Source organism: Homarus americanus, unplaced genomic scaffold (assembly GCF_018991925.1).
Source record: "Homarus americanus isolate GMGI-L3 unplaced genomic scaffold, GMGI_Hamer_2.0 scaffold33963, whole genome shotgun sequence".
In the NCBI taxonomy this organism is placed as follows: domain Eukaryota; kingdom Metazoa; phylum Arthropoda; class Malacostraca; order Decapoda; family Nephropidae; genus Homarus; species Homarus americanus.
Window position 1 is genome coordinate 12684 of NW_024720436.1, and position 17436 is coordinate 30119.

A 17436-nucleotide genomic window follows, 5' to 3' on the forward strand; every position below is an offset into this window, starting at 1 on the left:
AAGATAAATAAAATAAAAACTAATAATTTAAACACTAATCATGATCTATCTTACCTGTCGAGATTAACACCTGGAGCCTAATTAAGCCTATCTAATAGGCTTAGTATGATTATCTGAATGTGGACAATAATGGGATGGGAAGTGACGTTACACACACACACACACACACACACACACACACACACACACACACACACACACACACACACACACACACACACACACAGCAACATATCGATTTTTTTTTCATTTTTTGAGGAGCGAAAAATTGAAGATTCGCCGGGTGTAGAAAGTTAGTAATTCAATGAGTGCAGAAAGTTGGTGATTCATTGGGTGCGGGAAGTTGACGATTTAAGAGGTTACGGAAAGTTGTCTATTTAATGGGTTAGAGAAAGTGGATGATTTAATGTATTGCGGAAAGTAGACAATTAAATGGGCTGCGGAAAGTCATAGAGTGCGAAAGGTTTGGGATACGGATGAAATATAATGAAATACCTAAAACTTTTGGCTTAACAAAATAAAAAAACTTTAAATTGAACTTGTAAAGGAAATATATATATATAGTCTTTTAAGGCGTTATTTTCTGAGGTATTTTCAGCGCCATTCTGCCTGTGTGGGACCAACATATGATGGGACCAACATATAATGGGACCAACATATAATGGGACCAACATATAATGGGACCAACATATAATGGGACCAACATATAATAGGACCAACATATAATGGGGTAATATGGGAATCAATCAGTCACATTTACCTGGATTATTATCAAATGTGAATATTATTAATACTACCAATATCTGTTACCTGTATAAAGCGCTTATCAATGAACCTTTCTAGACTAATTGCTTGCCAAGGTGTGAGGACTTGCCAGACAACCCGCTCGTAATGATGCCAAAACGTCAAACAAAAACACAACAAGAACAAAAGAGGGTGTGAATTATTTACTTGTTGTTGGTAAGCTACACTCGAGTCCCTCACAGGTGATATTAAGTTCAGGTGAGGTCAGGTGAGGAGGGAGTTGGACTGACTAATGTATTTTGAGTCAGAATATATATATTTTCTTCTTATCTCTCTCTCTCTCTCTCTCTCTCTCTCTCTCTCATTTTCAATTTCTATATATATTATTTTTTTGTTTGTTATTTATAATCTAACTTTGGAAACTTTTTTTACTTAACTGAAAATATCGGAAAAATCAACAATTGGTCTCCACTCACCACTAATAGACATACATACATACATACATACATACATACATACATACATACATACATACATACATACAGTACATACATACATGCAGAATCTAGTAGCAATCCTTCATAATTTCCCCGAGATCTTTGGACAGGAGGGAAACACACATTCATTATTCAGATTACAAGAACATTACCTGACACACCTTATTTCACCTGATGATTAAACAACCTGGTCTGGAGTTACCTGAGACGGTATTAGATTAGGTTAGGTTTGGGTTAGTTTTGGTTGGGTTGGTTAGAGGTACATTGACTATGATGAGAGAATAATTCAAAAGACAGAGACAGCAGGTAGGAAGGAAGGAGGATGAGAGAACGAGGAAGAGGTGAGGATGGGAGAGAAGGAGGAGGGAGGGGTGGGGGGGAAGAGAAGGAGGGAGAGGAGAGGGAGTTGAGGTAAGGCAGTAGGTGTGTACGTGGGACCGAGGCTACATAAAGGGGGTGATGGGGGCGGGGCTCGCCAGTGTGGGCCGAGCGGTGGTAGCGGCTAGTCGATGGTGGACGCCCCTCGTTCACTCTCCCTCCACACCTCGACACACGTGGGACCGACTAACAGATATCGCTTATCAAATTCTACTGCTCCACCCCCCTCCCCTTTTTTACCCCTACCGGCGTTATATATATCGTAAAATACGCATAATGTTGATAAACCACGGGAGGAAACAGAGAGATTAGAAAGTAGAAATAATAATTTTTGTGTAAGTGGAGGAAAGTGCTAAGACGTTGTTATGTAAATTGTTCTCGTCGCTCGCTTAGTTTAATATGAAGTGCTGAACAATATATACATCTATATATATCTATATATATAAATTTAAGAACCTACAGTCGTAAAGAGATCAATTTATATAGATTTGTTCTCAAGTAAAGAACAGAAAATATATATTATAAAACTTTATCCCCCGAAAATAAGTGCTCAAAAATAAAAATAAAATAATAATAATAAATAAATACTCTCAGTAAGGAGTTCGATTCGTATGATCCGAATCCACAAGACTGAACCTTAAAACCTTATGAACTTGAGCAAAAACCAATATACAGACATGATGAAGTGGTGGAAAATGTGGACTTCAAGATCCTCCTCTTCCCCTTCCTCCCCTTCTTCTTCTTCCTTCTTCTCTTCCTCTACTCGACGGAGGAAGACGTGCAGAGGAGGAAGAGGGTTCGGTGTGTTAGTTGTGCTTCTCGCGGTGTTTGGATTCCTCGTCGATGGAGTGGGTAAGTTTTTTTTTTTTTGCCAACACGAGTCTTGCTGTTTAGATTCTAATTCTGAAAAAAAAATATCGAGTGATAATAATGATAAAGTTTGTTGTGTTAAACCATGAAATTAGCTAGGGTAATTTATGGAGTTTAAATGCAGTAGCGGTGGTGGGGGGATAATTAGTTAGTTTGTTGATTAACTAACTACAGAATAAATGTTTGGCATACTATTTACCAAAATCCTAGAGTTTATTGGACTAAATATTGATTTTGTTGGAATAAATTGTTTGTTGCAGTAAATATACAGTTTGTTGGAGTAAATATACAGTTTGTTGGAGTAAATATACAGTTTGTTGGAGTAAATATACAGTTTGTTGGAGTAAATACACAGTTTGTTGGAGTAAATACACAGTTTGTTGGAGTAAATATACAGTTTGTTGGAGTAAATACACAGTTTGTTGGAGTAAATACACAGTTTGTTGGAGCAAATACACAGTTTGTTGGAGTAAATATATAGTTTGCTGGAGTAAATATACAGTTTGTTGGAGTAAATATACAGTTTGTTGGAGTAAATACAGTTTGTTGGAGTAAATACACAGTTTGTTGGAGTAAATATATAGTTTGTTGGAGTAAATACACAGTTTGTTGGAGTAAATACACAGTTTGTTGGAGTAAATATATAGTTTGTTGGAGTAAACAAGAATGGGCGAATTGGATTAACTAATGAGGTTAACTGTATTAGCTGTATGGGTTAATTAGTTAATTTATGAACTAATTAGCTAAACAAATTAGTTGGATGACTTATGAATGGTACAGTACTTACACTAAAGTCCAGTTTGTAAATATACGTAATTTGTTGGATTAGCTACACACAGTTTATTGGAGTAACATATAATAGTTAGTTGGAGAAATTACAGGGAGAATTTGTTGAAGTAACTAAAGAGAATTTGTTGGGGTATCTAAGGACAATTTGTTGGAGTATTTAAGACAATTTGTTGGAGTAACTAAAGAGAATTTGCTGGAGTATCTAAGGACAAATTGTTGGAGTAACTTAAGACAATTTGTTGGAGTGAGTCGAGGCAATTTGTTGGAGCAATTATCCACATTTTGTTGGTGAACCTGAAGTGTGTCACAGGTAGCCAAGGATGATTAGTTAGATAAATTATAAAGGTGAAGAAATTATTAGAAGAAATTTGTTGGAATAAGTTATTTTTACTTCTATGATGTAAGTTAAGTAAAATAAAGTGAGTTAAGTAAAAGAAAAATAAGAGAGTAAAGTGAATGAGTTAAGTAAAATTAAATGAGTTAAGTAAGTTAAATGGATAAAGTGAGTTAAGGAAATATAAAAGGTGAATAAAAGTAAATAAAATGAGTTAGAAAGTTATAAATGAGTTGTAACAATGTGAATGTTTTTGTTAAGTTGATATATAATTTGCTGAGTCGTGTGTTTGTTTGTTGAGATAGTTTAAACAAAGACAGTATTTACCCTGGTTCACTGTTTACTTGTTTTTTGTTTTTGTGTTTTTGTTGTGTTTGTAAGTTTTTATTTTTGTTTAATTACGAATATATTAATGTTTTATAATATGTAATATAGGACTTAATTATAGTATTACTCTTGTATGTATGTATGTATGTATGTATGTATGTATGTATGTATGTATAAATACTCTTACTCCTTATTCTATTACTGCTACTAATTACCACTACTACTACTACTACTACTACTACTACTACTACTACTACTACTACTACTACTACTACCACTACTGCCACTAATACTACACTTATATATGCTATCGTTTATTTTCTTAGTAGCGTCGAAAAGTTGTCTTAGAGTAAAGTTGGGTGAAATATGTAGGAGTTGGTGAAAGATGGTGATTCCCGGGAATATATTTACAAGTTTTCTAAAGAGGGAATCAAAGACGTGAAAACTTGGAATATTTCCTGAGTGGCCGAGGATCAGCTTTTCACGTACACACACACACGTACATACACACACACTCACGTACATAAATATACATACGTACCTACAAACGCACACACATGTACAGACACGTAAACACACCAAACACACAGAAATACGTACATACACGCACATACCACATATACACGAACATACACAGAGACGCAAATATAAGTACAGACTCACACACACACACATACAAAAAAACAAAGAAAGACACACACACACACACACACACACGCACACACACACACACACACACACATACACAGCTTAGCAGAGAAAACACAAGAAAATTACAGTTCGGATAATAATTTGTACGGATTTTTTCTTTTAAGATTAATATAGTTTATGATGAAGTTTTAAATACGGATTATCATAGCAGATTATTATAGCAGATTATCATAGCAGATTATTTTAATTCATTCTGGGATTCCCATTATTTTTTTTTTTACTAATAAATTAAGGTTACGTAATTTTTTCACTGAAATTATTGTAAAAGGAGACGAAATTTACATAAAGATTAAAATTCCTTATTAAAACAAAAATAAAGAAAATACGATGAACACTGAACTGAAATATTAATAAGCAAAAGGTAATACAATATTCTAATCTATGTACTGTTATGGTGTAAGATGGAGACTTGGCACAGTCGCATACAGGTTACGGTTAAAAGTCAGCGATTTTCTTTTCACAACACAAATTGATTTTTTTATTCATTCACAAGCCAGGACCAGCTTATAATAACAATGTGGTATAAATAACTCAATACACAGAGAGAACCACAACAATGCCGTCAAAGTTGAATGTTTGAGGAGACCTTTTTTTAACCCCTCCCCCACCCCACTCCTATGCGACGGTGCCAAGTCTTCACTCTACATCCCTACCCCACGCATACACCGCCACCCTCCCTCCCTCACCTGACGTATTTATTTTGTCAACAATTGTTCATAAATTTGTTAAATAAAATAAAATTGCAAACATATTATTTATTGAAAAAATATATATAATAATACATAACGAAAGAGAATGAGAATATTTTAAGACTCAACTTAACCTAACCTAACCTGGCCTGACCTGACCTAACTTAACCTGGCCTGACCTGAACTAACCTAAACTGGCCTGACCTAACCTAAACTAACCAAACAAATTAACCTAACCTAGCCTAACTATTTAATATATGAGGTGATCTTGTTAAGTCTTGTATTAGTTATGAAATGAACCAATATATGTGTGTGTGTGTGTGTGTGTGCGTGTGTGTGTGTGTGTGTGTGGTACATACACTAAGCTATTAATTCCCTGGAGCTAAATTTTTCAAGTAACCCAAAATTTGTGTTATTTTTTCAGGTCACGTTTAGGTTAAGTTAGGTTCCGGGTGTGGGTGAGGGTGTAGACAGAGGGTGTGGGCGAGGGTGTAGACAGAGGGTGTGGGGTGTGACAGAGGGTGTGGGTGTAGACAGGGGTGTGACAGGGGTGTGGGCGGGTTGGTGGGGTGGGGGGAGACAGGGGTGTGGGCGAGGGTGTAGACAGGGGTGGGTGTAGCAGGGGGTGTGGGGCAGGGTGTAGACAGAGGGTGTGGTGTAGACAGAGGGGTGGGGCGAGGGTGTAGACAGAGGGTGTGGGGCGAGGGGGTGGACAGAGGGTGTGGGGGTGTAGACAGAGGGGTGTGGGCGAGGGGTGTGAGACAGAGGGTGGGGCGAGGGTGAGACAGAGGGTGTGGGGGTGGGTGTAGACAGAGGGTGTGGGCGAGGGGTGTAGACAGAGGGTGTGGGCGGGGTGTGTAGACAGAGGGTGTGGGGAGGGTGTGGGGCGAGGGGTGTAGACAGAGGGTGGGGCGGAGGGTGTAGACAGAGGGTGTGGGCGAGGGGTGTAGACAGAGGGTGTGGGCGAGGTGTAGACAGAGGGTGTGGGCGAGGGTGTAAACAGAGGGTGGGGAGGGTGTAGACAGAGGGTGTGGGGGCGAGGGTGCAGACAGAGGGTGTGGGCGTGGGTGTAGACAGAGGGTGTGGGCGAGGGTGTAGACAGAGGGTATGGGCGAGGGTGTTGACAGAGGGTGTGGGGCGGGTGTAGACAGAGGGTGTGGGTGTAGACAGAGGGTGTGGGAGGGTGTAGACAGAGGGTGGGCAGGCAAGGTGTGGGCGGGGTGGGACAGAGGGTTGGGGAGGGTAGACAGAGGTGGGGTGTAGACAGAGGGGTGGGTGTAGACAGAGGGTGTGGGTGTAGACAGAGGGTGTGGGCGAGGGGTGTAGACAGAGGGTGTGGGCGAGGGTGCAGACAGAGGTGTGGGCGTGGGGTGTAGACAGAGGGTGTGGGCGAGGGTGTAGACAGAGGGTGTGGGCGAGGTGTAGACAGAGGGTGGGGCGTGGGTGTAGACAGATGGTGTGGGTGTAACAGGGTGTGTGTATACAGAGGGTGTGGGCGAGGGTGTAGACAGAGGGTGTGGGCGAGGGGTAGACAGAGGGTGTGGGCGTGGTGTAGATAAAGGGTGTTGGGAGGGTGTGACAGAGGGTGTGGGCGAGGGAGAGACAGAGGGTGGGCGTGGGGTAGATAAAGGTGTTGGCGAGGGTGTAGACAGAGGGTGTGGGTGTAGATGGGGTGTGGGAGGATAGAGGGTGTGAGCGAGGGTGTTGACAGAGGGTGTGGGCGTGGTTGATAGAGGGTGTGGGCGGGGTGTAGACAGAGGGTGTGGGCGGGGTGTAGACAGAGGGTGGGGCGGGGTGAGACAGAGGTGTGGGCGAGAGTGTAGACAGAGGGGGTGGGCGTGGGTGTAGACAGAGTGTGTGGGCGTGAGTGTAGACAGAGGGTGTGGGCGTGGGTGTGTAGACAGAGGGTGGGGCGGGGTGTAGACAGAGGGTGTGAGACAGAGGGTGTGGGCGTGGGTGTAGACAGGGTGTGGGCGTGGTGTAGACAGAGGGTGTGGGCGTGGGTGTAAACAGAGGGTGGGCGTGGGTGTAGACAGAGGTGTGGGCGTGGGTTTAGACAGAGGGTGTGGCGTGGGTTTAGACAGAGGGTGTGGGCGTGGGTTTAGACAGAGGGTGTGGGCGAGAAATTTGATATTGTAGTGAATATAAGTACGCGCGCACACACACACACACACACACACACACACACACACACACACACACACACACACACACACACCCACCCTTAAGCTGATAAGTGATGAAATGATAAACAAAATAAACTAAACTAAAATAATAAATCAAACAACTAAATTACTTAATAAAATACAGTGTACGAATTTGATAATACATATTTTATTTAAGTTGATTTACTGAATGGTCGTCTGTGTACGAACGAGAGAAAAGGGGGTTAGAAAATACTTAAAACGGGAGTATAATCTGAGTTTATTTTATGGTGTATGAGAAAACAAATAGACATACATACATACACACAGGATACATACATACATACATACATACATACAGGATACATTCATACAGGATACATACATATATTCAGACACTGGGAGGGGAGAGAGGCCAAGCTTGTAAGGGAGAGATTAAGGAGGGAAGGAGGGATGGATAGAGGGGAGGGGAGGATAGTTGTGAGAGTGAGGGAAAATGGTAGGTGGAAAGGAGAGAGAGAGAGAGGGGAACGGGAGGCCAGTTTCAACCTTTCAACACGAAAACCTTAATCCCTTGAGCACGCTGCTTCCATCCTATCGAAGAAAAATAGCGTAATCCCTTAAATACGATAGTTTTAATCTGCTCTATACGATCGCTCCTCCTCCACACACAAGCTTCTCCTAGTAGCTCGGTGATGCTTCTAATTCCCATCTAGGATAATTTCTTGCTAAGGTAGGATAAAGATTGCAGGGTGATCATTATATCCTTCTCACTAGGATACCAGGATAGGATGGAGACGTTAAAACCGTTAAATGGAATGAATTTAAAAGTTAGGATTACCCCAGGGAGGGAAAAATAAGAGACCCTTGTATGGCAACAGCTGTAGAGTTGTCGGATATGACGTCAAAAACAAAAGACCATTAACAATAAAACAAAAACATAAATAAAAAAAAACACTTCGGTATCCTCTATATTTTTTTCAGGATCCGTAACTCAGGTCTATTGTCTGTCTGATCAGGGTGGAATAAACCTTTTTTTTTCACGGAATTTGAAATTATTGTTTAACCACTTCAGCACATCCAGACTAACACACAAATACTAAATAACATTGAAAAAAATCCATGAATGTCGTGAAATAAATATCAGATAAACATTTGAAACTTTCCCAAGAATTATAGGGTATATAATTACTTAAATATCAAATTATATACCACATCAACAAGTTCAGAAGTACCTATAACAAGATTTTACTATAATTGACCTTTTTTTAGCAAGATTACGGTTGAAATTGTAAGCCTAATGTCCTAATAATGTCTTAATATTAGTGTATAAGTGTAAATAATTGCGTTTGTAGATTACGACTGTCCCATATGTAAGTAGTAGTAGTAGTAGTCACCGTAACTTAACTCTCGATGCTGCACACAGGAGGAACGAGAACGATAAGATAAGGGCATATGGGGAGAGAATTCAGAACGTTGATCAAGGCAGCTTCACTCCTCTAGTGTTCACAACCTCTGGTGGGATGGGACCAAGTGCAAGATGTTTTTACGCCAGACTCGCGGAGGTGATCTCCGAACAGAAACAGCAGCCCAGAAGTTATGTTACAGCCTGGTTGAGATGTCGACTGTCTTTCTCTCTACTTAGGTCTGCATTTCTCTGCCTCAGGGGAACGAGATCGTCGGCCCCAAAGCCAACAACAGTCACTGAATGCCGCATAGATCTGCGGCTCAACTAACTCAACACAGCTAGGGTAGCTACTTATGTATTAGGATATTAAATTTTAAGGTAATAAAATGGTGGCAAAGGTGTGGCTATTGGGGAAGGCTGGAGGCCACGTTAAAAAAGTAGTAGTAGTAGTTTATGGGATTATGAATCATTTTTTAAGACTAGATAAATTGACAGTACATCACCGCCACACACTCTAACATCGACTGAGAGACAAAACTTCAATGATCTTGTACATAGCCACCCACGAACCCACGCACTCAAGGTTACCACGCACTAACCCATGCACTCATTAAAGCACACCCGCACTCAAGAAGCAAGCCACGCATGTACCTACACACTCCTCCAGCACGCACCCACGTCCACTAACACACTCTAAAATGTATTACTGCCAGGCGTGTTATATTCAAGCTAATTCATGTAATAATAATAATAATAATAATAATAATAATAATAAAAGACAGTGCAAATAAACATACCATTTTGATTCAGACCAAAACGTCGACTTAAACAAGAAGAAAACATTGTACCCGTTAATGCATCAAACACTCGACTCTTTCCTCACTTAACTTTAACTTGAAACGAAAAACAAAACAAAAATGACTTCTACAACGACAATACAATTTTGACTTCAAAGCTACAGAAAAATACAATTGCCTTCAAATATAACAGAAAATTATATTATTTTGATGGCGACTTACGGAGATTATTCTAAGTAGACGAATCATCATACGTTTATATATGATTATTATTTTCATTTATATTACACTATTTTAAGTCAAGGTGAGTAAATTAATGCAGGTAATAGTCTGCCGATGAGCTGTAATGAAGGTTAAATAACAGTAATTAACTCTGAAAGATATAGACAAAATTGGGTGATTAGTGAATGCCTTAGGAGTTGTTATTGTGATATGATTCCTCGCACTATGATTGGTTAAGAATCCTCGCACTATGATTGGTTAAGAATTCCCGCACTATGATTGGTTAAGAATCCTCGCACTATGATTGGTTAAGAATCCTCGCACTATGATTGGTTAAGAATCCTCGCACTATGACTGGTTAAGAATTCCCGCACTATGATTGGTTAAGAATTTCCGCATTTTGTATTTGAGGGACAGAATCTACACTCAAAAACTTTAAATTGGTAGTTTAATCCTTGAGTACGATTACTTAACCCCCTGAGTACAATAACTTAACCCCTTGAGTATAATAACTTAACCCCTTGAGTACAATAACTTAACCCCCTGAGTACAATAACCTATAATAACCTAACCCCTTGAGTACAATAACCTAACCCCTTGAGTACAATAACTTAACCCCTTGAGTACAATAACTTAATCCCTTGAGTACCTAAAGAATAAACTACAACATACACTCAATACAAATGAAATACTCAAAAAAAATATATATATAGAAGGCACTTACTCATTCATTAACAGAACTGACATCAAACTCCAGTGAAAACAAGAGAGATTTATTCAGTCTTACTTTAGAATGCATCATTGTACTTTAGAATGCATCATTGTACTTTAGAATGCATCATTGTACTTTAGAATGCATCATTGTACTTTAGAATGCATCATTGTACTTTAGAATACACCATTGTAGTTAAGAACACATTATTGCAGTTAAGGATACATCATTGGTAGGCATAACAGCTCATGACACCGGGAATAAACACATTGCTTGGCTCTCTGACCTAACCTAACCCAAGCAAAGCTAACCTAACGTAACCTGACCTAACCTAACGTAACCTGACCTAACCTAACTCAAGCTAAGCTAACCTAACGTACCCTGACCTATCCTAACTCAAGCTAAGCTAACCTAACCTGACCTAACCTAACCAAAGCTAACCTAACCTCAGAAGTGAATAAATCACAGGTGTTGCCAAAACTGAAAAAATAAATAGGCCCGTTGTCGTGTTGCCAGAGTAAATAATAATAGGTTCGTATGTGTGAATTGAATACGATTATAGGATTAAGTTAAATTAATTCCAATTATTAGTGGATTATAGAAATATTATTATAGATTATTAGTTACAGAAATATATCATCGGTCATTATAAAAGTTCTTAATAATTGGGGGAAAATATCGATTAATTCGTGTGTGTGTGTGTGTGTGTGTGTGTGTGTGTGTAATGGTTAATGATGTGAGGTGGCCAGCGCTTTGAAGTCTGGTGAGTACGATGATTTAACCCCTTGAGTAAGGATGATTTAACCCCTTGAGTATGATGATTTAACCCCTTGAGTACGATGATTTAACCCCTTGAGTATGATGATTTAACCCCTTGAGTATGATGATTTAACCCTTGAGTACGATGATTTAACCCCTTGAGTATGAGGATTTAACCCCTTGAGTATGATGATTTAACCCCTTGAGTACGATGATTTAACCCCTTGAGTATGAGGATTTAACCCCTTGAGTACGGTGATTTAACCCCTTGAGTATGATGATTTAACCCCTTGAGTATGATGATTTAACCCCTTGAGTACGATGATTTAACCCCTTGAGTATGATGATTTAACCCCTTGAGTACGATGATTTAACCCCTTGAGTATGAGGATTTAACCCCTTGAGTATGATGATTTAACCCCCTGAGTATGATGATTTAAACCATTAATTATGATCTGGGTGAGGTGAGGTTAGGTTAAGTTGACGCATAAGCTCTCTACACGGACGGACGAACAGACAAACGTACAAACAAACAAACGGGAGATCAGACAAACACACAAACAGATGAAAAGGACAGGCATACGAACAGACACAGGAACAAACAGACATACGAACAGACGAACATACGACACACAAACGAATAGACAAACACACAGACGTACAGACAAACACACAGACGAACGAACAGACAAACAAACACAGACAGACGAGCAGTATCTCTATATCACCCACGTCAGATGGTTAAGACACAGGGAGGGGAATAATTACTCCACCTTCATTCTTAAAACTTCGTTGTAGATTCTTTCTTGTGCGAAATCTTTACACACACACAAGGAGAGAGAGAGAGAGAGAGAGAGAGAGAGAGAGAGAGAGAGAGAGAGAGAGAGAGAGAGAGAGAGAGAGAGAGAGAGATCTAGAAAACGACTGAGACAGACAGACAGACAGACAGACAGACATTCAGCAACACCAGAGGCAGTAGAATAATAGTAAAGAAGTGATCTAACTCAAGAGTGCATACATTAAATTCTTCCATTCTATTTCAATTTAAACGCGCGGCCATTGTACACTACCAGACGAGGACAGAGGCGAGGGAGTGGGGGGAGAGGGGTAGGGGAGTGGGGGAGGGGGTGGGGAGTGGGGGGGAGGGGGTAGGGAGGGGAGGGGGGTAGGGAGGGGGTTGAGGGAGAAGAGCTGCCTGTAAAGGATTTGCCCCCTTTCACTTCCTTTCCTCAAACCACCTACTGAGGAGAGATGTGGAGGAAAATAGCGCATGCACACAGTAGGAATGGAGGGAAGGGGTAAAGTGAAGGGTGGGGTGGCGGTGGGGAGTTCTTCTTTGTTTTCCTCATTCTCCTAGCAGTAAGGAAAGCAGTCGATGGGGGGAGGAAAAAAGTGGGTTTCCTCATTATTTTCCTCACCCCCCATCACTGAGGACTGAGGAAAGTTAGGGGGTTGAGAGAGGGAAAATAGTGTTTCCTCTCTATTTTCCTCACTGAGAAGAGACAAAAGGGAAATAAAAATACGATAAAGTAGTAATAAAAAAACAACAAAATAAATCAGTTTAGGACGAGAAGGCGAAAGGGAGAATAAACAGGAAACAGAAGAGAATGGAATAAAGATGGAAGAGGCGAAGGAAACGAAAATAAAAGAAGACATTGTTTTTTTTCTTATTTTCTTACTCTTTCTTTTAAGACTAAGTAAAGATGGGGTATAGAAGAAAGTTTGATAAAGTAGGAATGAAGAATATAGATTAGAAATAAATAAAGAGGGTTTATTTAAGTTACAAGGTATAATAATACTAAATAAAGATGGGAAGTAAAGAAATGTAAATAAAATAAGGTTAGATTAGATTTTGGTTAGGTTAGGTTAGGTTAGATTTTGGTTAGGTTAGGGCTTGGTTAGGTTTAGGTTAGGTTATAATAAGGTTGAGGTAATATGTCCTGTAATGGTTAGGTTGGAAAATAATGCTAACCTAACTTAATCTAACCTAACCTAACCTAACCTAACCAAACACACACGTAATGTTATATTGTCATCAACACAACACGACGATAGGGTGGAGGGGGGTGGGACACAAGCCGGTTACGTCATAATTGAAGTCCAACGAAGCGAGAAATTACGTCATAATTACGTCATAACTAAGACAACTATGACGAAAGTACCCTACAGATCTATACGCTTCTGTCTATCTGTTTAGTAAGTGTTCTGTCCAAAAGAGAGAGGGAGAGAAATGAGAGAGGAGGTAACGAAAGAGAGAAAGAGAGATAAAAGAATGGCAGCGGAAGAGAGAGAGAGCATGTGTATGTGTTGTGAGGAAGGAAACGCATGTATAAACGCACTGAAAACAATAGACGATCTAATCCCTATCACTTCAATAGATGACTTAACTCCTTATAATCAAACCCTAAGCGACCTCCTATCAAATGCTTGTCAATAATCCCTAAAAAAACAAAACACAATCGCTTATCCACCTTCCTTCACTACCCCCCACACCACCATTTGTATCATTCAGATCAACACTAGCTCAAACAACCAATTCATAAGTAAACAACACGATATACAACCCCCTGTAGTTTGTTTATTACTTGTAAATAAACAACAAGCGGGAAAGAGACCCATGGTTTAGATATATATTTTATTTTTTTTCTTAAATAATTACCCCTGTGACATTTCTGAACAATAGAATTTATATCACGAATTAAAATGATAATAATTTATGACAGGAATTATATCAAACTACACTTAAAAAAATTACAACTGAAAGAAATTATTATTGTTATTATTTAAGTTCCAACAAGTTACATACATGAGTCATTATATCAATTACAACTCGATAGTATGAAGTGTTATTAATTTAACAATCCAAAACACAACTATGATAAAAATTTCACAACTTTATCCCAACACATATATAAACAAAGACTAAATAACAGAATTCAATTATAGACACAAGGACAAAAATCCAAAAAATAAGTCAAATAAAAGTATATTAAAATTACACCTCCATTATCAATAACAATTTTATGCCTTACAAAATTATTGACCAAAATATCCTTTTTTCTCAGAATTGAAATTTAAGGGGTTTAACTAATTAAGTACTTTCAGAATACCACACAAACCCTAAATCACACCTTGGAAACCCATAGTTGATGAGTAAATAGCATTGAAAAATGCCAGTAAAATCTTTCAAGGGTCATTTTGGCCACTAATTTTTCTGCAATCGAATCGTGGACCACATACGAATAATCAGCAAGCTCAGGAGTACCCATAATGTGATTTTCAGCAAAATCGAATTTTTGGCCAAAAACCACCAAAATTGTAAGTCTTTGCTATTAAATATTCTTTTTTCTCAGAATTTGATATTTAAAGGTTTAATTTTAAAATTTTGATCACTTTCATGAATATCACAAAAACCTATGTTGATGGCATTAATTGTAACCATTGAAATATATTAATGCAAAATCTTTCAAGGTCATTTTGGCCACTAATTTTTCTGCAATCGAATCGTGGACCACATACGAATAATCAGCAAGCTCAGAGTACCCATTTTTCAATGCTAATTACTCATCAACTATGGGTTTCCAAGGTGTGATTTAGGGTTTGTGTGTTATTCTGAAAGTACTTAATTAGTTAAACCCCTTAAATTTCAATTCTGAGAAAAAAGTATATTTTGGCCAATAATTTTGTAAGGCATAAGACTTACAATTTTGGTGGTTTTTGGCCAAAAATTCGATTTTGCTGAAAATCACATTATGGGTACTCCTGAGCTTGCTGATTATTCGTATGTGGTCCGCGATTCGATTGCAGAGCAAATTAGTGGCCAAAATGACCCTTGAAAGATTTTACTGGCATTTTTCAATGCTAATTACTCATCAACTATGGGTTTCCAAGGTGTGATTTAGGGTTTGTGTGTTATTCTGAAAGTACTTAATTAGTTAAACCCCTTAAATTTCAATTCTGAGAAAAAAGGATATTTTGGCCAATAATTTTGTAAGGCATAAGACTTACAATTTTGGTGGTTTTGGCCAAAAATTCGATTTTGTTGAAAATCACATTATGGGTACTCCTGAGCTTGCTGATTATTCATATGTGGTGCACGATTCGATTGCAGAAAAATTAGTGGCCAAAATGACCCTTGAAAGATTTTACTGGCATTTTTCAATGCTAATTACTCATCAACTATGGGTTTCCAAGGTGTGATTTAGGGTTTGTGTGTTATTCTCAAAGTACTTAATTAGTTAAACCCCTTAAATTTCAATTCTGAGAAAAAAGGATATTTTGGCCAATAATTTTGTAAGGCATAAGACTTACAATTTTGGTGGTTTTTGGCCAAAAATTCGATTTTGCTGAAAATCACATTATGGGTACTCCTGAGCTTGCCGATTATTCATATGTGGTCCACGATTCGATTGCAGAAAAATTAGTGGCCAAAATGACCCTTGAAAGATTTTACTGGCATTTTTCAATGCTAATTACTCATCAGCTATGGGTTTCCAAGGTGTGATTTAGGGTTTGTGTGGTATTCTGAAAGTACTTAATTAGTTAAACCCCTTAAATTTCAATTCTGAGAAAAAAGTATATTTTGGCCAATAATTTTGTAAGGCATAAGTTTTTGTAAATTGTTTGTGAAATCACATTATGGGTTGGTGTTTGGCGTCGATTGCAGAAAAATTAGTGGCCAAAATGACCCTTGAAAGATTTTACTGGCATTTTTCAATGCTAATTACTCATCAACTTTGGGTTTCCAAGGTGTGATTTAGGGTTTGTGTGTTATTCTGAAAGTACTTAATTAGTTAAACCCCTTAAATTTCAATTCTGAGAAAAAAGTATATTTTGGCCAATAATTTTGTAAGGCCTAAGCTCAGAAAAAAACACCTCACTCAACCCGGACTTCAATTAACAAACATTAAAAAATAACCTGTTTCAATATTAACGTATCTTCTGTTCCTTTTATTGACTGTAAAAAAATCCCTGGGGTTAGATATTCAAATATCCCTGTTTTATTTTTTCTCCCCCAAGCTGAGGAGGAGATCGAAGTTGTTGACATATTTTTTTAGGGAATAGATGACGTTTCCTCTCAAGAGATAAGCCCCCTTTCTCCCTCCTTAAGATAAACACTTTCCTTCTACCTTAAAAACAAAATCTTCTAAAAAATCCATCTCCCCCCAAAAAAATTCCCTCTTCCCCTAAAAAATCCTTCATCCCAAAACTCCTTCTCCCCTTAAGATAAAAACCCCCATAAAATGATAAAACTTCCCTTAAGACCAAAACAATCCCTGAAGAAAAAAATCAAGTTTTCCTACTAAGAACGTGTGAACATAACTAACCGACTCACTTAAGACAACGAGGCATAGATGGCAGCGAAAATTACTCCAATATTACACCGAGACTCTACCTTAACTATTCCCAAGGTCAAGATTTCCTTTTCTCTAACATTCTTACATTATTTTTCCCTCACATTAACTGAGATTACTATATATGACGCTCAATTTCGACGAAAATAGGGGAGGGGTAAAAATGGGGATGGTGGTGTCAAAATGGAATAGAAATTGTACTAAGACTCTACCTTAAACATAATATATAAGCCAATTCTAATGAAAGAGAGGTTTGGGAGGTATAAAATGGCAGGAGGAGACAAAGCAGACAGACAGACACATAAACTAGAACATCAACATATAAAGACAATATTGCTGTTGAAATACAAACATTCACTCAATGTCCATATTATTTGTAAGACAGACAGTGAGTGTGTGTGTGTGTGTGTATTTTTATGAGACACCTTTTATATATAAATTCATAAAGATAGTTATTACAGTTGGTGGCAGCGGTGGGATGCGGCTTCAGGACACCGTAGCGTTGTGACACTTTCCAAATTGCCTTTGTTGTTAGGTTTAAGGCCGACCTGGTAGGAAGATGACAGGCTGACCACAACTCCTATTGACCTTCTGACCTACTATTGATCTGCTGACTTCATATTGACTTGCTGACCTCCCATTAACCTGCTGACTTCCTATTGACCTTCTAACCTACTATTGATTTGCTGACCTATTGACCT

At 38.6% G+C, this 17436-nt stretch overlaps 1 pseudogene; it reads left to right on the forward strand.

The window, feature by feature from the left end:
• The first annotated feature begins 1710 nt into the window (after positions 1–1710).
• LOC121860536 overlaps positions 1711–17436 on the forward strand; it is a 97695-nt pseudogene continuing 81969 nt past the window's right edge.